The following is a 25,526-nucleotide window of genomic DNA, read 5'->3' as shown; positions in this document are numbered from 1 at the left end:
AAATTTATGAGATTTTACTATGCCACTAATTTGACTTGACTGCATCAAAATCCTTACGCCTGTTTCAAGCAGACTTAAGGATTGATGCAGATCTTTTTGTCATAGGACTAACCCATGGGTTGTCACACATTGCTAGAGTACCGTCAGTTTTCCAACACACTCCAACAATGCGTCATTTTTGCACCACCAGTTACATCAGCATTCCTGATGTAACTGTAAATGATTGCGCCGTGGAGCACCATATTGTAAATACTAGAATAAGAAAAAGTAGGAAACCCAATACACACTCGGAGGCTTCGGCAATCAAAGTATTAGCAGGTAAATATGCCTACAAGGGATTTCCTTACTTCCACACAATTTGACAAGCAATAGGAAAACAATGGTCGCAAGCTCTTTCATGTAGTTCACATTGAGTTATTTGAAAATTGAATTGACTTATTTCAATTTGAACAAATCTGCCACAAATATTTATACATGGGTGTGAATGATTCAAGACGTCAATTTATAATGAAAAAAACATTTTAGAGGGATCAAAAAACGAATACATATGTAAATATAAAACAACACACAGTGACTGATATTTACAGATGATTTGTTGTTACAAACATCTCAGTGTCACTAATGTGGACACCTATTCCAAACAATATATATAGCAGGAAAATGTGACTGATTAAACAGAAAACAAAACCTTAGGAGAATAGGTCAGTTATTCCAGTCTCTCCTGCAATGGTCCTCATGAACCTGATTGTTCCCAATCTAGCGTTTGTCTAGAGAATAAGTGGGCACTGCTCCATCGACATACCCCTGTCTCTGCCGTCCGTCAATTGTGTGGAAGGAAATCGCTTGTAGGCATATTTACCTGCTAACATTTTGTAAATATGGTGCATCCTTGGCGTCGTAAGGATGGCGCTATAAAAAGTGATGCATTAATGTTTTTGCCCAAGGATGCATCACATTTTATATGAGACCCAGAGTCCCTCACTGCGGTGATCAATATCCCATCCTTGCTGCCATTGTTGCAATCAATGAATTATCCTCAGTAGACGGGTAGCATAGGAATATATGATAAAATGTATTAGAAGATATCTGTCTCTCTTACAGGTTAAAGCTGTAATGTAGACGTAACATCAATGCCCCATCAGGAGCAGCCTCCTGCTGCTCAGCCTGCTCACTCCAAGTGATCTCTCAAGCATGCATACATATTCTTCACACACACACACAGAAATATACTGGCTGAGCAGCAGATAAAACTAAATATTTGAAAAATATTTTATTTCATAACTAAGGGACACAGTGTACAAAAGCCTTTTGCGCTCGAGATTGGCAAACTCAAAGGCTTTGCAACCGCAAAAGGCTATGCTGAAAGCTACCCTAAGATTCTGGGAGTCAGAAAGTATATTAAAACCATCAAAAAACCTTTCGCAACTCATATTGAATTGCACAAAAGAGGGGGTGTAAAGTAGCATCCTCCTTCGATGTGCAAATTATAATGCCTTGCATCTTTAGTTCGAGACCACAAGTGAGGTTGGAAACCTTTGCCTCAATTACTCACCATAAACATCAATTACTCTTAATCCTACTCATTCTTGTACCAATCATCAATTGTGAGGTGTTTGCTGGAATTGCTGAGACAAGAAAAAATCAGGAAAGTATGCTGGTGTGCCAGCATCACCTGTCACACCTGGGAGCCAAGCAAGCGTTGTTCTAGAAATATCAAAGCACTTGTCGAAGGCCAGTATATATCCCAGCATGAGGGCAGGTTGGATTAGGAGTAATGAAGATTGTCAGTGAGTAATCAAGGCATTACCTCAAGGTCCCTTTTCCTCATCCCAGTAATTGAGGAACACCAGAGCTGTTAACAGCCTTTGATTTCGATGCAAATGACTCAGCCACAGCAAATCTCTTAATGCACTCATCTCGGTGACTTAATATACAGCAAGCATAAATGAGAAATGTCTTTGTGATCGAACAGAACTCAGAACTGCAGCACCAACATTCTCTCTGTTCATATACAATCTATAGAATCCTTAAAGAGGTCTAAAGTTACTCATAACTAGTCACAGCTCTCGTTAGGTTTCAGCAGTAGGAATTCCATGAACCTTTGCGCGTGTTACCGCTAGACTCCTGATGAACATCCCCTTTATATCTGGCGGAGGAAAACTTTTTGCCAGATAATGTACCAGGGACATGATAGACCTGCTCTATCTACTTATTGTGTAAGAGGAAGTTTGAACTTGAACTGCTGCACTAAGGATAACAATTAATTGATCTGATACTTCAACATCTTTAGATCTGTCCAAGTAAATCAAGACGCCCCTTTTAACACCCAAAAGATACCATAACTGCTGTTCTAAAGAGGAACCAGAAGTGAATAACAGGTAAAATAATGTCCTTACTTGCACTATGGATAGAAGCTACATTAGTAACAAAATTAGCCTGTCCTTAGCTCCACCACATTTTCATTTGTGCAACAGGGATAATTACTACCAAAAATCATATCTGCATCATCTATAATTTCAAGTCTACAGTATCACATTTTGTCCTCTCTTAAGCTTACCTACTTTTGCCCACTGAGCCCTCTATGTTGAAACCAACAATTGATTTTTTATGAAACTCCTTTGACTGGAATCGTAGACAGAAGCAAGCTGACACTGGGTTGAAAATTGCAATCTTTTGTGCGGTATTCCCACAGATTATTGCCTTCTTTTGCGGATCCTGTTTTTAATTACCCTATGACTCTGCACGCTTTATTGCTGCTAACCAGTGGCAAAGATCTTGAGCCCTCCTCTTCAATCATGCCAGAATCAGCATTCCCAAATTTTCACAATTAATTTACTTGCAAGCCACTAATAAATGATACGACATATGCAGTACCTGTATATTAAATGCTGATAGTGAGCTGCAGCATTCTTTGTGACACTCACTAAAGTAACACTGCAAAACATGCCATCCACTACAGAGTGGGTGTGCGGTTTTAAATCCCCATTTTGACTTGCCAAAACAAACCATTTGCCAGGCCTAAACCTTCCTTTTTTAATGCTTATAACTCACCCTTAAGGTAGGCCCTAAATGCCGGAAAGGTAACGTGCAAGGTTTTTAAAAATTAGTGCTTTTATATTAAATGTTCTACATCTCCTGATAGTGAAAAACCTCTAAAGTTATTTTCCACCTTGGCAAGTACATCTCTACCATAGGAAAACAATGATTTACAATATATCAACTTGAATTGCTTAATTTTGGTTTGGGAGCATCTAGAAAATATTCAAGGACTCATTTTATAGTACTATAAAATCTAATTTAATGGTCAAGTCAGATTTTACTACTAATTTGGAAATTACACTTTTAAAATGTTGTCATGTTCCTGCATAAAGCCAAGAGGGCGTTTTGTGTCACACAACTTCTTACGGCTCCATGTGGTCACAGGGCTAGGGTGTGGAAGGTGTTTTTCTTTGTTGAGCAAGATGACTTTTCTGAACTTCTAAGAGCTGCCTATCCTGTCACTGGCAGATGTAGCTCACAGCTAGGCCTGACTCGTTTTTGTATTTCTAGACAATTGGGCCCTAAACCCAGTGGGAATGGGAGCTGCCCCAGAACTGATTTGGAATGACCACCAGGGACGATGTGCCCATTATCATAGTCACATCTTTGGGTGGGCTTAGGGAGCTCTGCCTTAGGGAAAAAGGGTCTGTCATGTTGGATTTAGGGAAAGAGGGTATAGTGGGATAGTTTACTGTACAACACACAGTGCTACACACCATGGCAACTCCTCCACTAAGTGGAAAAAAGGAAAATAAAATGATAATAACACTATCATTTTATTTTCCCTGTGTCGTGCAGCTTTTCGGGCGGGATGTGGCTGTCATCTCAGCCAGCAAGGGGAGGAATGGTGGGCACTTGAGTGAGCATGATGGTTTGGCTGGCCCTCTTGGACCTCCTAAACAGTCATACCTACTTTTCATGTTCTCCACCAGGCTGTAATACACAAGCTGGTGAGGAACATGCACAGGCTCCATATCACAATCTGATCGCCGGTCCACGGCGCTCAGACCAATCGCAATGCTGCACTGCATCATTGTGATTGGCTTAGTGGAGCCTGGGTGTGCTTCCTGATTCAAGCAGGAACAGAAGAGGATGACATGAGGTGGTGGTCTGGCAGCAAGGTAAGTCACATTTTTATTTATTTTTCTATCGCCCCTGCCCCCGCCTCACACGTGCTACTCAGTGTCAGCTGCCACTGTGTTCACAGATGGGTTGGGGCATCCCTGGGAACCTCTACCCTACTGGTTATGGAGTGGCCAGGAGTTTCACCCACCCACATGCGGGGCATAAACGTGGCATCCTCAGTACCCTCCTTAGAACACTCTTGGACCTGTGAAGAATCAGAAGAACTGCCCTGCTGCATGAAAAACCTGAAGGAACACTGGACCTGTATGCCTTGACCCCTGAGGCCAGGAAGTGACTCCAATGGTCAGTTGGCTGAATTCCTTTGCAGGTACAGGTGCACAACAAGGTTTCAGAGGACCTTTCTCCCTGCAGCTCCACAGCTGACCAGTTCCAATGGGACCTAACCTGGACCTGCTGCTAATATCTGCTGGAGTGAGTCCTAACCTTCAAGTGGTGTGCACCAAGTCCTGAACTAGGCTTGTGTTAAAGTGTACTCCTCCTGCCTCAAACTGCAAGAAGTGGAACTTAGAATCTGTTTGCCAACCTTCTGCCTGGGAAAACAGACAGAACAAGGGTTACCGCCAAAGCTGCAGCCATCGATGTTGTATCGCCGGTCATCTTCAACTTCCTGGTATGCCCCACTGAAGGATATCCGAATTCCAGAAACGTTTCTAAGTCTAAATGTAGAGGGATTCACCAAGACCGTCATTGGGCTGAATCTGATGGATGTTGATGCTTTCTGGGGCATGGATTTTAGGCTTCACCTACTGAAAGCTTTCATGCCTTCGTCCACCACAACTTTGGATCTAGCTTGCATCTTGGCCTACAGTCACCAGGTTCAAAACCATTTTTTTCACTATAAATCATTCTAAGCCAAAAGGTACACTTTCCACCAGGACAAACTTGGTCCCTGAATCGAAGCTGCACTCCACCACAGTAAGCCTTAACTTTTGACTTTGACGCAGTTTAGCGCAACCAAACACCTGGGGTAGGTGCCATGTAATTTTAGGCACAAATTTTATTCCAGACTTTAAACATTCATTTCACTTGTTCTACTTTTTTGGATTTTTTTGTGGTATTTGTGTCATTTTATTTATTAAAATAAGCTCTATGTTTCTAAATTGGTTTGGGATTTTTGTGTTTCACTTTGTTACAGGTTGAGAACTGCATAAATACTTTACACTTTGCTCTAAGCTAAGCCTGACTACTTTGTGCCAAGCAACAAAGGGGTTAGGAATAGGTTAATTTAGTGACTTTAGTGGTTCACCCTGACAGGGATAGTGATTTTTGATGTGGGTTCTCAACCCCTTTTACTAATTCTCCGATTTCTTACATAGGTGTTCAGCAGTGGGATTCAGTACTTGCCACTCAGTGGTTTAAGACTAAAAATCTCTTGTATAATCTGACATGACAAACTGATTTTTGAATTTTAAATTATCTTTTCTTTTTAATTGGGCATTATTTTTTCTTTTTCTTAAATTTCACTCCTGTCTCCATATTAGTTTGTGCAAGAATTGAGGTGGATCTTAGCAAAATTGAAAGCTTCACTGTATTAGAGCTGAAAAGATTGAGTAAGTAAAGGAGGCTGACACTAATATAATGTGATTACCAGATAGCCCTCAACTCATGGGAAGAGGCTGAAATGTTGCAGGATGAGGATGGTGCAAAAGATGAGGATGAGCAGGAGAAAGAGAATAGTCTTGTAAAGGCTCTACAGCTGGAGAAAAAAGAATGTCCCACAGGTGTACAGTTCCCTGCCTCTTCCAGAGCACAGAGCAGTCTGTCTTCATGCAGCCTGACCCGTGTAGTGTTGGAAGACACGGAAAATGAGGGAGAGATATGAAGCTGTGACTGGCCACTCTGGCCATGGAGGTCAGAAAAGCTGAAGCAACTGCAGCAAGTGCCTTTGAGGGCAAAAAGGCAGAAGTTGGGAGAGCTTTAGAGGACGCCAGAAGGAACTGGACCAAAAACCAAAGAGAGTCACAGAGTCAAGCAAATATAGTGGCACCACAATAGAGGTGCCTAGGGCAGGTAAAAGGGTCCACATTACCAAAGACCTGGTGCATAACTTTATGATGGGAGATGACATGGACAGGTGGGTTGAAACCTACATGATAGCTCTATGCATTCACAGGGTCCCTGAGAAGGAAGGTGACGATAGTCCCTGTAAGCAAACACCAGTCATTGGGAGGGCTACCCTACTGGCCCCACGTAAAGCTGACCATATGAAGTATGCCTCCACAAAAGAAGATTTTATTGTCAAGCTTGATCTTACCCCAGAGAAATATCGCCTGAAGTTTAGGGACAGCCAGAAACTGTCTTACCAATCCTGTGTGGATTGCATGAATTACTCCTGTAGGGCATTAGGTTGGGTAAAGGGCAGCAAAGTGTACAATCTGTTCATGAGAGATCACACATTCAATAATTGCTTTGCCGAGCTGCACCAACATCTGATTGACTCAAAGTGCACTGTGCACGGAAAGATTCCAGGGAAGCTGACATCTGGGTTAGTGCCAGTGTGTCAAAGAAGGTACCTGCGGGGACCCTACTAAAGTGGCACCGGGAGCCAACCAGCAAAAGGAGGGGAGAAGAGGTGAAACCAAAAGGAGTTCTCAAAAGGCCCCCAAAACAATTTGCAGAGGACAGAATCTCAGTCCAGTCGTGAGCAGAAGAGTGGTTTAAAGGGTAAGAGGCCCCACGACTGCTTCTAACACAAGTGTCAATAATGTTGCGAGCATAGGCACAAAAAGGGGAATGCCATTCTGTCACCGCAGGAAGCAGTAACCATTGGTGGCCAGTGTACCTCTGTGGGTAGGATACCCCATTTAGTTTTGAGGCTGGAACAGATGTTACCTTTGTGTCTCTGAATAGCAAGGGCATGGTATCTATGGTTCACAAGCTTAACAGTACAAAAACGTATAAGTAGTGCATCACCATCAATCTGCAGAGGGTGGAGGCCCTGAGAGACACAGAAGCTGGAATGACTACTTTTAGGTGTCATCTGGTGTTCTCAGAGGAGGTAGTCCCTGATGTAGTCCACCAGGTTGTGACAGCAGACAACCAGGTGAGTATCCAGTGGCTCTAGATCAAGTGGCTCTATCTGAATGGGGTTTCTTAGGTTCCTTAAAGGTAGCTGTGAGTCCAGCCCTTCCTGGTGACTGTTAGGAAATGGCCTAGAGTATGCCATCTGGAAAGTGGTGGAGTTCTAGTCCTACTTGGGGATGTTGGAATTGCCCGAGTTGGTGTGCCTGGTCCATAGCTGCCCGTTAGGAAACTCAGAAGGACCTGGAAAACCTGTTCCAGAAATTTCCACAATCTGGGAGGCAGGTGATCCTGAGGGAACAGGGGAAAACATTGCTTCCCTGTGGTACCTGCCTAAGTTAGCCAGGTGGCAAACTTATGCAGAGTTCCTCAAGGTGTAAAAGAGGTGCCCTACTCCTAAGGGCCTACGGCCGACGACACCTCTGGTGAGCACCTCTTTTATTGGGAAATGGTCTCCAGTATAGTGGACCCAATGTCTCCGAGCCTGATTTAACCCATGGGTTTGTGGCTCCCTAGTGGGCCTTCTTACTAAAGTTGGCGCATGACATCCTTCAAGGAGAACATTTGAGACAGGACAAAACCCTTGACCAACTGCTTTCTGAAGATCCTCTGTAACCTGCCAAGCCAGTGGGAAGTCTGATCTAAAACAGAAGGTCCCCTTGCATACTATGCCAATAGTGGAAATACCAGTTGAAAAGGTCTACATTGATATTGTTGGGGCTTTGGACCCCAAGACGGCCTTATGCAACAGGTTTATATTGATCCCCTGAGGCCAGTTCTCCTAAATTGGTGACTGCATCCATGGTAGCCAGTGTATTACGCTATTTATTAAAATATATATTCTGTATTTTTGTAATCTGGCTTTATATTTACTTATGTTGTATTTTTGCTTTATCACTGTTTGCATACTGCACAAATAAATACACACCACGTCTAAGTTAAGCCTGACAGCCAGTTAGTGCCAGAGCGTTAAACACAGGTTTATTTATTGACTTTAGTGGTTCACTCTGATGAGGGTTGTAATTATTATTTGAAGTGGATTCTGGCGCCCTCAACTAATACTCCAATTACTTACAAAGTGTAAGAGGGCAATTGAATTCTGAGAACACCATTTGGTAAAAGGCACTGTGAGAAAGTGGATTATTAGAGTGGAAGTGAGTCCTCATTGAGTAAGAATGTCTCAAACAGGTGCAGTTAGATTTCAATAATTTAAAAATTATCTATTTTTGGTAACTGCAGCACAGGACAGACAGACTTAACATAGGAGAAATGTGTAAAGCATTTGCCAGTAACAAAACAGGTAAAGAGTAGAAACTCCAACACAATTTAATGAACAAATAGACCCAAAAAACTAATTGCAGTTGTTGGGAACTGGAGATATGCGTTTTAGAAGTTTTAAGTTAAGAGAGCACCTCCAAGCACAAAGCCTCAATCATGGATATCTGGTCGGACTAGATCAGGTCCGAGTCAAGGGTTAAGGCCAACAGTGAGATAATGCCAGTCTGAATCAGAGTCTGTCCTGGTGGAAAATTTACATTCTGACTTACAAAATGTTCTGGAGAAAAGTCCTCTTTGGCGGTAGGGGTGGAGATAACTAGCATAATTCAATGTAGCGTAATCATGGAGAGTTACCAAAGAATTCTGTGAGATTACACATAGTTAGCATTTTGTTGCTCCAGTATGAATTATCTTAAATAAATTGAAAGACAAGAGGCGTTTGCAAATACAGGAACAAGTTGTTTTAATTAAACGCTGCAGCCGGGAGATCCTCAACAGAGTGCATCTGCTCAAAATCTCTTTTGTACAAAGTTTTGGCCACTGTTATATACAGTTTATGAGGTACAATACAGCAATTTTCTACATTGTAAAAAGAATCTCAGTTGTAAATCAACATGTGCGGCCATTTGATAAGATGGCCTAGACCTCCGGGAGAGCTAGTGTGGGCCAGTGTGTATGTGTCTAGACATGAGGAGTGCATGATCACAATGTGTGGTGTGCATTTCGTGTCCTGATTGGTTGAGCATTTCTAACTACATGTGGTATCAAGCTACGTAGTATTTATGGGGAACGTGAGCGATTGTCCAAACATGTTTTATTGGCGCCAGTTTCCTCTGACTTGTTTGTGGTGCAACTATCTATCTGTGGGATCGATCAGGGTTTTCTCTGGCTGTGCATTTGTCTTTAAGTTAAGTGAGGCCCCACCTGTGACTTGGTATTGGTGAACAACCTTTACAACGCAACTATTACAACGCACTACACTTACAACGAAATTTTTACAACGCAACATCCACTACAACGCATTCCATTACATCGCATGATACTACAACGCATGTTTAAAAACGACCTTTACAACTCATTCCATTACATCGCATACTACCTTTACAACGCATACCATTACAACGCAAACCAACACTTACCCTACACCCTGGAGTTAGAATAGTAATTTTTACCCCTATACTATCCAATACTTACCTTAAATGCAATTTAATATTATGCGTTGTAATGGTATGCATTGTAAAGGTAGTATGCGATGTAATGGAATGCGTTGTAAAGGTAGTTTTTAAAAATGCGTTGTAGTGTCATGCTATGTAATGGAATGCGTTGTAGTGGATGTTGCGTTGTAAAAAATGCGTTGTAAGTGAATGCGTTGTAAAAGTGTGCGTTGTAACGACATACATCCTTGGTATTCAATAGACGTGGGGTGAGTCGTAGGACTTGTCTCACCACGTATCTCTGACATGGGGTTGATGGGGAGGTCACCTTTGGTGAATCCGACAGCAATGAGGTGAGTTCATTAGACTCCTGAAAATATATGGTAGTTACTGGTATTATTTTTCATCAACATCCTTAACATTGTGCATTCAGTTGTCGTAGCGCACATTGACATTGTTCTTACTGGTATTGAGACACAGTTAAGTGTGCTTAGGCCATAACTTAAATTGCCATTGTTCTTATTGGCAACAGTATCATATCCTGAGCATGGATTATGACATACATTTATATAGTGACTGCCGGGCGCTACTGTGCGGGTACAGGTTATGACATAAATTGACATTGCATTGATGGGTACTGGCATTGTTGTGCGGGCACAAGTTATCACATACATATATATTGCATTTTTTTGGCATTACCGTTGTTGGGACTGCACACATCACGGTCATCATTGAGAGCATATTCACCCATTCCAACAATTTCTGCGTCTAGTGCTATTTCAAAGCGCAGAAAATCCCCCTAACGATAGATGCAACAAAACACAAATTGCGAGCATGAGCAGGAATTTGCGTTCACTAAATGTTCTCTTGGAGTTGGATTTTTCTCTAACTTACTGCATTTAGTGCTATTTTCTTAGCCCAAAATGCCCCTTCTATCGCTAAGCATGCAACAATTTATTTTGCCCTAAGAAATAGCGCAAAATGTGCTCAGCGTAGGATTTTTCCCCAACTTATTCCCAACATTTAGCTCTATTTCCTCAGTGAAAGATTCACCTTAGCATCAAAAATGGATGCAAGATGCATTTTGTGCTAAGAAATAGCACTAAATGTAGCAGAAAACAAATAGGTAGCACCAGCAGCTACTTGCGATCACTAAATACGCTCTCATGTTAGGATTTGTTCCCCAATTTTTAGGAGTAATCCCATTATTATTGGCAATTTTGCATTAAAGATTAACATATAATTATGATAATCACTCTGGCATAATTTAAATTTTGCCCAGGTCTAGTCAACGGGTCATTGTTGTGTCAAGATGCAACCTGGATCTGACGGATCTCTCGATGACAGAGGCCTAATGAAGTTCAGGACTTCTGTGGGGGCCTGTGCTCTGACATGATGCTTGATGCATTCATCGTCAATGGTAGGAAATCTGAGAGCAGGTTAAGTACAAATTCTATTCCCAGTAAGGTCTCATTAGCGGTTGCATGCTGTTTGATGCCAGCCTCGGTGAACCCTCTGCGTTCTGACTTAGAAACATTTCTGGAAGTCAAAATATTTTCAGCGAGGGCAAGTTGAGTCAGACTGGTGATTCAACGTCAGTGGCTGCAGCTTCAGCATCCATTCTGGTCTCTGCTGATTCTCTGGAGCAAAAGTCTAAAAACATTTCCAGTGTCCAGGTTTGCTGGTTTTAGAGTCAGAGGATTACACCCTAACAGCATACATGGATCCAGGACCTTGGGGACAACAATTGGGGATTAGTACTCGCTTTCTCAGAAGCCAACAGCAGGGCCAGGGCTAGTCAAGTTGGAACTGGTCAGCTGTGCTCTTGGGGAGAAGACTTGTAGCTTTTGTTGTCTTGCAGCTTAACACAAAGTTAGTCAGCTGATCTTGGAGTCTACTACTCTCTCCTGGGTACACGTGGGAGTAGATCCAGGGCTTGGGATTTCTCTCCACAGGTTCAACAGCAGGCACAGTACGCAATTTGCCTTTTACGGATCCATATGTATTCTAAAGAAGGTATTTACGGATGCCACATTTATGCCTGCCACCAGCTCATGGATGGGGGAAACTTCCTGATCAAAAGAAAAAACATTTCCAGTGGCAACCCTACCCTCTTTGACATCACTTGCTGGAGGCTTGACTCTAAACGATCTGACGGTGAACTGCTCTGGAAAATCCTACATGTCAGAACCTTTCTTCCCATGGACAGGACTCTGGGAACACCCCTGAGGTGTACCTAGGGAAATAGGGAACCCTCCCTACTAGCCAGTTTTGAAACATGCCCCTCTTCACTGGGATTGGTGCCATCTTGAATATATGAACAATGGAAATGGCAGGCATAGATGTGAGTTAAATCTGCCTGTGACAGGGAGTGTCCCTTTTAAAGCAGATCGCCCAGCAGGCCCCTTTGCTCCCTTTCCCGGGAGCAATTCACCCCTCTTTGCAAGGGGCAGTTGGCTGCCAGGTGACAGTTCTGGATTAACTCTGAAAAAACTACCAGAGGCTTCTGACAGAACAAGGTTGCCTTCCTAAAGTTACTACTTCTCAAATACATTGTACAAAATGTAACTTTAGCATTAGGTTGGGTTTAGTTGAACTATGAAATGAGAGTTTGAAGTATTGTTCTAGCTAATGTCTATCTAATTTACATTTAATTTGACAAGTTCATGTGTTGTTAACGTTTAATGTAGAATCTCCAGGGTAATAATTTAATTAATATACCTTATATTGTCAATAGGTATTAATTTAAATTATAATATACATTAAAATATTTGTATTACTGGTTTTTAAAGAAGACGACACTTTCATAAATGTTTCCCTATACTTTCCCATTAAGGGAACTCCACCTCATTGGTGGTAATCTACACCAATATAAACTTTGCACGTGTAAATTCTATTGTAGTGAAATTCACCCTCTCGTTTGAGAATATGGAGACACTTAGGTGTAATCTCCATTTAGAAACAGTGGTAGCAAAAAGTGGATCATTAGACCTAGAAGTAGGAGTAAAGGTATATACGAGTAAATACAGAGGTGTGTATGTGCCTCTGTAAATCAAACACTAGAACTTCTAAAAAGAACCTTGCACTCCTGAGTTGTTGTAGATATCTTAAGGAAAACATGGTAAAATGTTTGCAGTTTAGATAACAGGGAAAAGACTTGTAAAATGAATGGACAACAACAATTTACGTTGTTATTGCTCGTCCAGATGACTGAAACTGAGACTCAAATTAAAAGGAGCACATTAGAGATGTAATGCTTGTAAACCTTCCTGATAGATTCGAGGGAAAACTTGTATCATGTTACTGATCTTCGTTGGCGATTTAAGGAACAAACAAATGAATCAAACCTAACTCAGAAATTAAAATAGATCCCACAGCCGAAAAAACGAAAATTACTACCAAGCAGCCAAAGGCAATTTATAGCGAAGAATATATGCATGAAAATGGTAAGCAGTTCTTCGTTGAAAGCAAAACATTTTCAGACTGGTGGTAATAGAAGTACAACACAAGTATAAGAACTAAGCTATTACATTTTGGTAGTTCAAACCAGTCAATTAGTTGCTGTTCCTAGAACTTACACTACATAGGCCATATTCTCAAGGAGCTATCGCCGAGTTAAAGGCACTTTAGCACAGCCAAAGTCACGATAAATTTATCACCCCATTCACATGCTGGTGCTGAGAGCCCATAGCACCAGTTTACCTGCGATAGCAGCCGCAAAAAACATCGTCACAGATTACCCCGGCAACTATCGCCAATGAGATGCTGAGTAGGCGTTCACGTGCAAAAGGCCGCAACAGCACCACTCCACAACATTGTCAACGACCAGCCAGATTGATGATAAGATCAGAAAACATGCGATAAGGTGCGTTAGCAGCAGGAAATTAACACCTGCTCTGACCTGGTGCAAAGTCGGACGACAACCGGCAACAGACAAGGGAGCACAGCCCAGAGCCAAACATGAAGAACAACAGATGCCATGGAGCCACTGAACAGGCGTGCCGGACACCCAAGAGGGCCACAACACCCACCACCCCCACCCCCAGGACCTCCCCTCCCCGGCACCCCCCCTCCAGCCAAAGACATGCAACATCAACTACACGGAATCATGTACCAAATAATCTGCCTGATGTCGCACAATCACATCTCGTAACATGCATGTGTCGTCACAAAAATTAGCATCGCACATTCAACTTCGAAGCAACAAATGAAAATTTGTTCAAATAAACACAGAACAGAAATGAAGACACATGACGGCTCCCCTCGGGACAATCTATAGGTCACAGCCTGCAAGACAATATCATGATGAGAAGGTGTGTTCTGGGCACATCAAGGGATAGAGAGAGAGCAAAGGAGAGAGAGAGGAAGAGAGGGAGTGGGAGATAGATGGACAAGAGATGGGAGAGAGAGATAGATGGACAGAGGGGGGAGAGAGAGAGAGAGAAGAAGGGAGGGACAGGGCGAGAGAGTGCCAACACTGCGCACCCAGGCCACACTGCTCACCTGCTGCCACCAGTGTGTCTCCAACCATGTGCCGGTATGTAGTGCAGTTCACCAGGTCCCACATCTGAGACAGACCCGTCATCTGAAACAGAGTCCAGATACATGAATGGCACATTACAATTGCAAAAGACATCATCGCCTGCCTGCCCCTGGGCACCCGGGCAGATGCACCCCAGCCCCTCCTGCCACCCAGTGGTGCATGCCTGCCACTGCGCACCCAGGCAGAGGCACCCCATCCGCTCCTACCGCCCAGCGGTGCATGCCTGCCCTCAGCGCACCCAGGCCTCACTGCTCACCTTTCACAACTGGCATGTAGAAAAGAGAGCCCACCATGTGTCACTGCAAGCCACAAGCACGGGTCCCGCGGACATTGCACCCTCCACATCATGCAGCCCCGCTCTGCAGGCCACCAGGTCTCACTTTTGATGCTGGGTCTTGATTTCGCCAAGGCAGAGGACATACCAGTGCACAGGGCATCATCACAGGCTGCACACCCACTCAGCCCTTGAGGTGCTACTAACTCTGTGACCCACGAGGCCACGCTATGTGCTGGTAGGCCCCCACTGTCCCCTGGCTCAGGCCTACACTGCGGTCCAGCAGAGTACACAAAATCTGAGCAGTCCGGACCGCCGGGACGGGGCTTCATTGCGGGCTGCATTGCAGGCTGCACACCAGCTCAGCACTTAAGGTGCCCCTACCTCTGTGCACCCAAAGTCACCGTCCCATGCCGGTGTGCCTGTGCCAGTCGCAGTGTATTCGGTGCCACCAAATCTGTGCCTCGCAAGTCATGGACCCTCTATGCCTGGGTATGGATATGTGCGTATGCCATCATGTCACCTCCTGGCCTGCGTAATGTGATGCTGCAGGCCCCTGTGCCCCCATGCCCACCTGCACACCACATGGATACACCCTGAGAGAGGATGGAAATGGCGTTGAGCACGTGCGCCCAGCCCCTTTTATTAGCAGGGTCACATGTGCTGTGACGCGTGTGCTGGTTGGGTGTGGTGTGGGTGTATAACCAGCCATGAGGGAGTGGCTGTGGCATGCTGACAACTACACCTGTGAGCAGCAGATCCCTACAGGGATGACCTGGGACATGCAGCGTTGTCGTCCCCCCCTGTAAGCGTAAGCGGAGTGGGCTGGCCTGGCTTATGCCAGTCCAGCGCAAGGGTTTGAACAATAACCCCGGGGTTCTGGGCGTTGTTCCATACGGGGCTGGACAAGGAAGTAACAAATGTGTGTATCACTGTTGTTGCGTCGGTGTCACCATGACAAAATTTGGCAATACGTCACCCTGTGACCCAAGTCCAACGACATGAGCAACATGGACGTAAGAGGAATTCACTGACCCTACATTCATCCATACTACCACACTTGAAAGACCATGTACACGACACATCTGTGTGATTCAGAATGTTTAATGCACATTCAGTGGAGTGTTGCATCTGGAGCAGTACAGGACCATGCAAAGCCCACTTTACAATGTTGGCCCGTGGAGGGCCAGCCAGAGTCCTTCAGCGAATGACAAGTCCAAAGGGAGGGGAAGAGTTCAGCCCGCAGTATGTTAGCTGTGTCATTGGTGATCAAACAGAATATGGCAGGCCATTGCGAGGTACAAGGTGAGTGTCGTAGAGTGTATCGGGGTACTGTGGAAGGTGATGATGCAGAGGGCAGAACCAAGCTGAAACCGGCCATATGGTGGGGATGAATGCTACAATTTTCTCTGTACCAGTAAGGCAGTTTCATCCGCATCTTCGTCCTCTGCTGTCTCATGTGCCTCACGTGTGGGTAGTGCTGGCCCTTCTCCAGCACTGTGGGGCAGTGACACCTCAGGGGCCGGAAGTGGAATGTCTGCCACACTGTGTGGCACTGACACTTTAGGGGGCAGAGATGTGGATGTAGTGGTAGCAGCAGCATGCATCGGCACCAGGCCTTGTGACAGCAATGCCATGAGGATGGTTTTGAGGTAATTGTGGAACCCAGCTGCCTCTCGCTGGTGTGCAGCCGTGGCAGCCGCTCTTTCCGCATTGGCCCTCTCCATGGTCTCCATGAGCCTCCGCATGAGTCCCAACTCCCGGGCGAGCTCGCTGGAGCCACTCTGACTAGACAGTCGTTCTTGTCTCAGAGTCAGGACTCTGGTGATGTCAGCCATGGTTCCTTGGAGAGCATGGAGCGGACTGTGGGTGTCCGTTAGGGACTGTGAGGGGTCCTTGATGGGACTTAGACACCCACGTATGGCATCTAGTTTGTCTGCCATGCGGTCGAAACCCACCCGCACCTGTTCAGCCAGCTGCTCCTGATATCCCAACACACGGCATTGGATGGCCATGTGTTCATTGTGGGTGTCCTGGGAGGCAGTAGTAGTGGTGGGTGCTGCCTGCTGTGTGGTCTGTGCAGGGGGTGGGGTGTCCACGTTGCAGCTGGGCTGCCCTGCTCCTGGAGGTGGGCTGCGGAGACTGTCAATGAACTCTTGGAGGGCGTCAGAGTCGAAGCTGTGGTGGACCTCTTTGTCATCAGAGAAGAGAGGTTTGGGCTGCTCTGCAGTAGGTGTTGATTGTCCCTCTGCAATGTGAAAGGGAGATGCTGTTTCACAATGTGTTCACATGTGTGTTGTCGGATTGCACATGTTCACATACAGACTGCATGACTGTGTACATCATGGCTGTTTTGAAGGGGCTGCCTATTTGCTGCGGGACAGTGGACATTTCGACAACACAGATGTGTGTTTGAACTTGTACATTGTCTACTCACATTTCGCTGCAATGCTACTTGTGATTGGCCAGAGTCTACACCCAGTAGGCGCCAGTTGTGTCTTGTGTTCTGTTATGGATGTGTTGCGGTTTGTGCCACTTTGTTGTCAGTGTTGATGTGCTCCTCATATTATGTGTGTGTGCTGCATTGGGGTGGTGGCCCCTTCTGCTCTGTCTTGCTCCCCTTTATGCCTTTCATGCAGTGTGCGTTTGACATCTGTGCTTGTATAGTGCTGACATGTAGCATACATTGTTCTCTTGGTGGGAGTTGGGGTCTGGGGCATGGTTTGTCCGCAGATGTGTTCAGCTCAATTGTGCATGTGTGCCATTGTTCCCCTCTCCCCCTTTACCCCCCATCCCTGGTCGTTACTCACCCTGGTGCTGATGTGTCCGGTCCTGTTGAGCAGTGTCCGGTCCCCTGACTCTAGCCATCGTCTCCCCACTGATGACTGTGGACACCATTTCCTCCATGTCGTCCAGCTCTTCCTGTGGCGCAGGACTCCCACCTCCAGTCTGCATTGCTGCCTTCCAGTTGTTGTCGAGTTTCAGCTTGGTTTTGCGCTTGACATCATTCCAGCGCCTCTTGACCTCATCCATTGTCCTCTTCAGCACTCCAACTGCATTCACCTTGTCCACGATGGACTGCCATAGTCCATTTATTGTTGCCAATGACACAGTGGAGGTGACAAACAGTTGTTGATGGTGTTCGACCACCTCCGTTATCAGGATCCTGTTTTCCTGCGGACTGAAGCGCTTCTTCCTACTCTTCTTCTCCTTGCCCTTCCCTGACCAAGAGGTCCAAGGCAGGTCTTCCGGGGGGCTTGTGGGGTTTTGGTTTCCTCCGTACTTGCTCCGGCAACATCCATTGTGCTTTGCTGTTGTTTGGCATTTGTTTGGCATTTTTTTTCCTACTTTTATGGTGATTTTTCTCACCATATGCGTGTGTATTGCAGGCCTTTAGCTGATGTTTGCAGATTTTTGTATCACGATTGGCCTCAACGCAGCTTTTTTTGCATTTGCGTTTTGCATTTTTGCGGTGTGGCGTTGATTTTAACGCGGTCAGTTGATGTGTTATCTGGGGAGTATTGCATGGTGCAGCCGTTTTTGTGAATGCTTCGTTAACACGGCGTAATTTTCCCACGGTAGACTGCGATGTTGGAGGTTGGATTACGTAACGTTTGTGATGGTTATCACACGTTCTTGAGAATATACCCCCATGACTTCTATGGATAGTGCCAGGTAAGCTCCCTTTGATCTGAATAGCAGGAAGTAGCAATTGATAGAGTACAGCATAATATGTTCTGTGTCATACACTGCTTCCTAGAATGATGAAAAAACACCTAGCCCTGGTACTAAAATACCACTTTTTGTTTGGCTAATTCCCAGGCTACCTGCCAAAATTGCTAAGCTCATACGTGATCTCTTCAGGGGATGTGCTTGTAGACAAAGGAACACTGAGTTAAAGGAAAGAAAGTTTAGATCTCTCCTTGCTTTTGAAAAGGGATGACAAGGAGCGTGTGGTTCTTTTATTGTGAATATAATATTTGAGGAATGATGGTCCGAACAAAGCAGAGCCTCTTTCAGTGTCTCTGGGGGGAAACAGATGTTGATTTATTGAGCAACGAAGAAGAACTCCAAGCCATCTCAGAGGCTCCCATGTGGCTCTCCCCAGCACAGGCTGCTCTTATGACTGCACTGCAAATGCACTGAAATCTGCAGGGATTCTCTTAAGTGCTGAGTGGGATGTGAATCCGGGTTAAAAGTGAGAGGCACCAGAAAAGTGACATCAGAGGGAAAACGAGAGTATATGCTGGCAGCCTGACATAAATAAGTCCTGAATGTGGGTTTGGCATGTTTTTCTGTGAAGTGTATTCAAATAATAAAATGAAGTTGGACATGCGCCTCTGTCCATGGTCCTACGCAAAACTAACCAATGCTGGTTCACTCGACAAGTTTTTTTTGTAATGAGTATTAAACACACAACTAACAATGCCTTCCCCTCAGACAATTCAGTAGCAGAATCGCATACAATGAACAATTACATGGTATTACTTCTCTTGCGAAGTCCTCATGTGCTAGCATTATTTCTTTATCATGCTGGGTTGTCCGGGGTGTGGCGTAGCATACCAACAGTACTCACCCCTCTCTCACATCATGCACAACAAGTCTATACAGACAAAAGTGCATACTTTTTCTCCTTCAGGAGGTATAGCAGCTAGGTCCACCATATACACGCGCAATGTACGTGTCCACTGTGTTGATGTTTGCACCAGGTCAGTCCCCTGCGTCGTTAAGTAAATGTACATGTAAATGGTGCTGCATTCATATAGTGCTTCGCACACCCCGAAAGGGTCTCTCAGGCGCTGTGCACCTACCGCTGTGGAACCCTTCCTGGCCTTTCCCTGTGAAGTGCCCACTCCTGGGCACCCCCAAGGTGAAGCCAGGCATCCTAGCGCTTTTGGGGCCGTTGTGGAGATTAAGCAAGCTATTGCCCAGAGTTGCAGAGTGGGACCCATGATTAGAATAGGCACTGAGGCAAGAATTATCGGGTCCGGGGAAATTGAGCCCAAGACCCACCGAGGCGGGAATTGAACCCTGGTCCGGGCCGGGCCAGACCTCTGCATCAGGGTCTGCCACTCTAATCATTGAGCCACACTTCTCCATCCAGTGCATCCAAAGGATTAGAAGGGCCCCAGATGTCTATTGGTCGTGATTTGAGCAGCATTAGGTTCCAATGCTCTCCCAGCTGTTCCTGACAATAATATATGTCCATAGCTAGCATTTCACCTGGGAATAGTCCCTCCACCCTGTGCGTAGCAACTCGTCTCTTGGCCAATCGTAGCCTTGTTTCAGTAAGCTTGAGCACGCTAGCCAACGTCTGCTTGACATAACTCACTAGAGCCACTAGTGGATCCCAAGGCACTATGCGCCTCATCCTCTCTTCAGCACTCTCAAGAACTGTGACCCAAATCGTAGTGATCTCAAGCAACGCCACGCCACGCCAGGTGGAAAAAGTCTGCTTCTTCCACACCACCCGCAAGAGTCACGCTACAAACCCATTTTGAACAGTTGGAGAAACGCGGGGTAGTCTATGCAGAAAAAGTTTATGCAGTCTGAAATTATGCAGCGCTTTAAAGCTATCCTGAGAGTATAGATCTCCTGTCTCCACCAACTTCATACATTTCATCTGGTGCTGGGCCTGCACATCCATAGCAAGGGGTAGATATGGGTTCCACTGCAGCTGCAGACCAGGCAAACACTGCCTCCAGGCCCTGCGGCACATCCAGTCCCATATCATCACTTCACAGTATCAATGTTGCACTGTTCCTGCTGTTTGCAAGCAACAAGACATCATCAAAAATAGGTTATTCACCAAAATAAAGCTTGCAGCCACAAAGAGCTCCACCATGAGCCATTACGATGTCGTGACAGATGAAAATCCCAAAAAACGGCGACGACTGCAAGGTACCCGGAGTCAAGCCCATAGTCACACAGAACCCAAAGAACAGTACCTTGGTAAACGATGAAAACAAAAATGGTGCACGGCGCCGGGAAGGTAATGCTTCGTTGGCGCTGGTCGGCGTTGGTTCCTTATGACCACAGAAGAGGAGAGGCGTCAGTTACTTACTGCGATGCAGGAGAGGTAATGCGTCAGTTCCTTACTGTTGCTGGGGAGGTGAAGTTGCGGTGGCATCGAGGAGTTGGTTCCTTACGACGATGCTGGGTTGATAGATTCAGGGAATCACCAATGTCAGGTATCAGCTCCTCGATGATGAAGCACCAGCATTGGTGAAGTCGGGGCTGTGTTGCAATTCGGGGTAGTGTGTTGTGAGCGTCACAAGTGGTGACCTCGGCTCCTGTGCAGGTAGCCGCCTCGGAAACGGCTTCGGAGTCAATAAGGTGACAGAGGGGATCAAGTTTGTGTGTCCCTGAGACTTCAGAACAGGAGGCAAGCTCTACTTCAAGCCCTTAGAGATCTTCCTCAAGCACGAGACACAGCACACTGCAAAGTCTTTATCTTCTCCTTGGCAGAAACAGCCACTGCAGGTCAACCACAGACATCACACAGGAAAGGGGCAGTTCTTCTCCCTCAGCTTTACCAGCTTTCTCATTGGCAGAGGTACCACTTGAGTCCAGAAGTATTCTAAAGTTCTGGCGTCGGGGACTCAATATTTATACCGCATTTTCCTTTGTTCTCTTGGTGCATAGAGGCTCTGTGCTCAGTCAAAACCAGTTTTGTCATCTCTGGTCCAGCTTCCCGGCAGGAGGTGGGGACAACATTGTGTAAGGCAGACCAGGCCCATTCAGGTGCAAGGAAATCTCTTTCCCCAACTCTAAATGCAGGCCAGGACTATTCAGCCCTGACTGATCCAGGAACTGCAGGACACACCTCAACCCCCCCAGTGGCTGTCTGAAGAGAATGCACATCCCCAGCCCATGTCACTCCAAGGCCAGACAGTCAATCCACAAATCAGCGGAGGCACACAGAATGGCTAAGCAAGAAAATACCCACGTTCTAAAAGTGATATTTTCAAACACACAATATAAAAATCATCTTTACTAAAAGATGCATTTTTATAATCTTGGTTCAGGCATACTAAACTCCATCTTTCTACCTTGTCCTAATGGGAATTTATCCTTATAAGATGTTATAAATAAGCTCCCTTTCTATCCGACAGGACCAGTTGCCTTTCCATAGTGAAAAATGAATTCAACTATAGTTCAATATCAGGACATGTCACACACACCAGGACACGTCCTACCGTTCACATACACTACACCTTGCCCACAAGGGTACTTTGGGCCTACCTTAGGTGTGACTCACATGTAATAAAAGAGAAGGTTATGGCATGGCAAGTGGGTGCACTTACCAGGTCGACATGGCAGTAACAAACTGCATGCAGTCATTGCAGTTGCAGGTCTGGGAACCTTTTGCAAGGCTGCTTGTGTGGGTGGCCCAATCAGTGCTGCAGGCCCACTAGCAGAATTTGATTTACAGGCCTTGGGCACACACAGTGCACTGGCACTGTATTAGGGACTTCGTAGTGAGCCAGACAAACCAATCATGGAAACACCAGTCCATATTCACAATTTACACAGGGAGCACTTGCAATTTGACACTGATCAGCAGTGGCAAAGTGCCCAAAGCTTCTAGACCAGCAAAAACGAAATCCAACACACAGCAAAAATAGAGAAGGCAGAGGCAAAAAAGGGGAAAACCACACCAAGGATGCCAGGTCTATCACCATGTTTTTCCCAAACTGTTATGGAGGTTTTGTTGTGATTCTGTTTCCTATTCCTGTTTAGGGCTTTTTTAAGGCACCCTGTGTGCCGCAATTCTTCAAGTGCCCTTGTTGCGTTCTCTCGCTCTTGAAAGCAGCCTTGCAGTAGTTCCAGCTCCAGGCTTAATCCTCTCATCCCTTCTTTCTCTTTAGTCCCTGCACCAGTCTCTGCTGTTCTAAGTCTTGTAGACCTTCTCCAAATCTGTGCCTTGACAACAATATTTGGTAGCACCACCTTCTCTGGATGCTTTAGCCATATGTTTTTTTCCCATATTGTGGATCCTTTTGAGTGGCAATTTGCTGCTTTGCGCACTCTAGCGTCGGTGACAAAATGGATAGCAGAAGGGATTGCTTTTATCTCTGGCAGAAAATGATTTGGACGAAAAGACACTGGAACTGCTGGAGGAGCCCGCCAGCATCTTAGTCTTGACAGTCAATGCCTCCCAAGGGATGTGCTGTCATAGTGCAGATCATCATGGCCAGTGGGTCGTCGCTTGCAACGTGTGGTTGATATAGTGCTGGGTAAAACCAGTGCTGAAAATACTGTGCTTGTGCGCAGCAATAATATAGCTCCAGGTCTCGTGCACAAATTTCGCCCTGTGAGAAGGGCAAGGTCAGCCCTTCTCAAGCCACCCATGACTGCTTCAACGCCCAGGTCAACCTGATCATGAGGGACCTAAGACACTCAAAACATTTTCTCATCAGTGAGATGGGGATATTCACAAAGACAAAAAGGAAGTTAGGAAAGACTACCATTTGAGTGATGAAAATCCGTCCAGCTATGGACAGGGGCAGGTCAATCCACACTGAGGTCTTCTTCTGCAGCCATGAAACAGCTATTCCATAGTACTCTCACCAGTTCACCTCAATATCTCTTCTAACCCAGATCCCTAGCCCAGATCCTCCAACTACTTCAGAGGAAATTTTGTCTGAGCATAGCAAAAGTAAGACCATTGATTAGGACCATTTCACAGCGATGCCAGTAAGGCCACTAAATGAGAGAAGTTCTCACAAGATTGGCATGATGTTAGCTCCAGGTTCTTTAACAGACAGTCACATCATCTTCATACATTGACATAACAACTCTCTGTGCCATGTAATTCAGCCATCACTGAGCATGGTGCTGCCTGATATGGGGTGGAAGTGGTTCTATAACTATGGCATAGAGAATCGGGTACAATGGACAGCTCTGCCAGGTGCCTCAGCTAATCAGAAATGAGGGTGTGACAGTGCCATTCACCCGTATTCTCGCAGTAGGATGCACATAGAGGCATCAGAAACAATGGAAAAAGGTAGGATTGAACCCGATTCTGCCAAGAAATGCAAAAAGGTATGGCCATTCAAGCGAATCAAATGCCTTTGTGGTGTCCAAGAACACTGCCGTAGCCACAGTTTCAAGATTAATCAAGTGTAGCAGGGCGAAAGGGTTTGTAATTATGAGCAGTTGATTGTGTCTCAGCTCAAACCCAGACTGGTCAGTGTGAACAATGCAAGGAAGGAGAGTGCGAAATCTATACACTACCAATTTGGCCAGTATTTTATTTTTAATATTAATTATAAAGAGTGGTCTGTAAGAATTGCATAAGTTTGCAAGTTTATTAGGTTTAGTATTGGCAAAATCAACACATCCCTGATGGATGCGGAATACATCTAATACTTCTAGCCTTGTGATGTGTAGCTGGCAGATGGGGAGCAAGCTTGTTTGTGTATTCCTTCTAAAACTGGGCTGCCCACCCAGCTATGCTGGGGTCTTATTTCCCGGCAAGCTTCTAAATATATGAATGACATACTGTTTACCAAATGGGGCATACACATACTGCCTATGTATTGAAACAAAATCACATCCAGATCCCCACAGTAGATCTATTGATAAACGTGTTCTGGGGAATCCTAAGATGCATAACAAGCCTTACCCTCCCTATCAAACAGCTCATTAACATAGAAGATGCATCTGTTTTTTTTAACATCAAGGCCAGTGTCTTGGCAGCTCTGTTTCCCTCTGCGTACTGCCTGGCTGTGGCTTCCTAGTGCAGATGATGTGTTACATTCTTGGTAGTCTCTTCCAAGAATTTGACATGGAACAGCATGTCACAAGATACAAAATAAAGGGTTTCAAGTGCATGTAGCTTTTCTGCAAATAGAGCTAAGCTTACACTCAGGGACCGAAGCAATGCAAGCTGCTTAGACATGCACAAGCTTTGATGTGTACACCTTGAAGGTCTCCCACGATCTGTAGAGGGATTCTACAGAGTAGTCATTGGGTAAAAAATATACCATATCAGATTTTATTTGAGCTTTAAAGGAGGGGTCTTTGAGGTTGTTCGTCCGGAGCCTCCTATTAAACGCCTGTTTTCCTACACCAGTCATTGCCTGCATCAACACCACTGTCATGTGTTACGAGAGCATCCGTAGCAGATATTTTACACGCTTAGTCCCCCACATAGATATCCCTGGCAGCCAACCAGTAATTAATTTGAGGCCATGCATTGCACACAATGGTGATGCATGTACAGGTACCTTCTGCAACCAAAGGCCACCTATTGTGTCAAGTGTTCCTTAATTCATAGTAGACTGTAGCTGGGAAGTCACATGGGGTGAGGCCTGTGAGCGGAATGGGACTTGAATTCAAGACTACATTAAAGTCTCCACCCGAGACTGAGTATCTTTTGCCAAATAGGCAAGAATAGTTCAGGGGAATCAGTGTTCGGCTCATAATAAACACGCACCATTGTCATTGTTTACGCAAGCTAATTCCATGTAGGATGACTTATCTCCCATCTATATTAAGTATGGACTCAAAAGGGGGGGCGTGGCTTAGCCGGCTGCAAGATGGCCGCACTTTAAGTGTGCTCTGCAGGCCAAGCATAAAATCCGCAACAATCCTGCAGACACAAGCATCAAATCTGCCCGGCACCCTGCAATCCGGACTCACCTCGCCCTGGGGCACCTTCTGATGTGACTCTTGGCCCCCTATGCCACTGCGGAGTCGTGTTCTGCCGCCCGGCCTTCACCTTTGGTCCGGGCCCTGCTCCTTCGCTGCTGCGGCCCCTCGTGCCTGGAGGGCTGGCCGGATAACTGCCTACAGTAGGATACTGCAGGCTGCGCTTTTAATTTCTTTTACTTGCACCAAAATGTGTTTTTAAAATATGGGAATGTGACTAATCGCTGTGGGCACTAATGTAAATTTGGAAAATCTTACCTTTTCCCTCGCCCCGCACACCGGTCCGTCACGGCAAGTGCCAATCGAACGGAGGGTGAATACAGGGCATCACACACTTTCCTCACTTCCTGTTCCATCGGCTTCCAGCTGGTGAGCGGGCTAGTGCTCGGGCACGGACAGCCTACTTATTTTC

This window comes from Triturus cristatus, chromosome 3_2, assembly GCF_964204655.1.
Source record: "Triturus cristatus chromosome 3_2, aTriCri1.1, whole genome shotgun sequence".
NCBI lineage: Eukaryota > Metazoa > Chordata > Amphibia > Caudata > Salamandridae > Triturus > Triturus cristatus.
The sequence above is the reverse complement of the archived record's forward strand: the minus strand, read 5'-3'. Positions refer to the sequence as shown.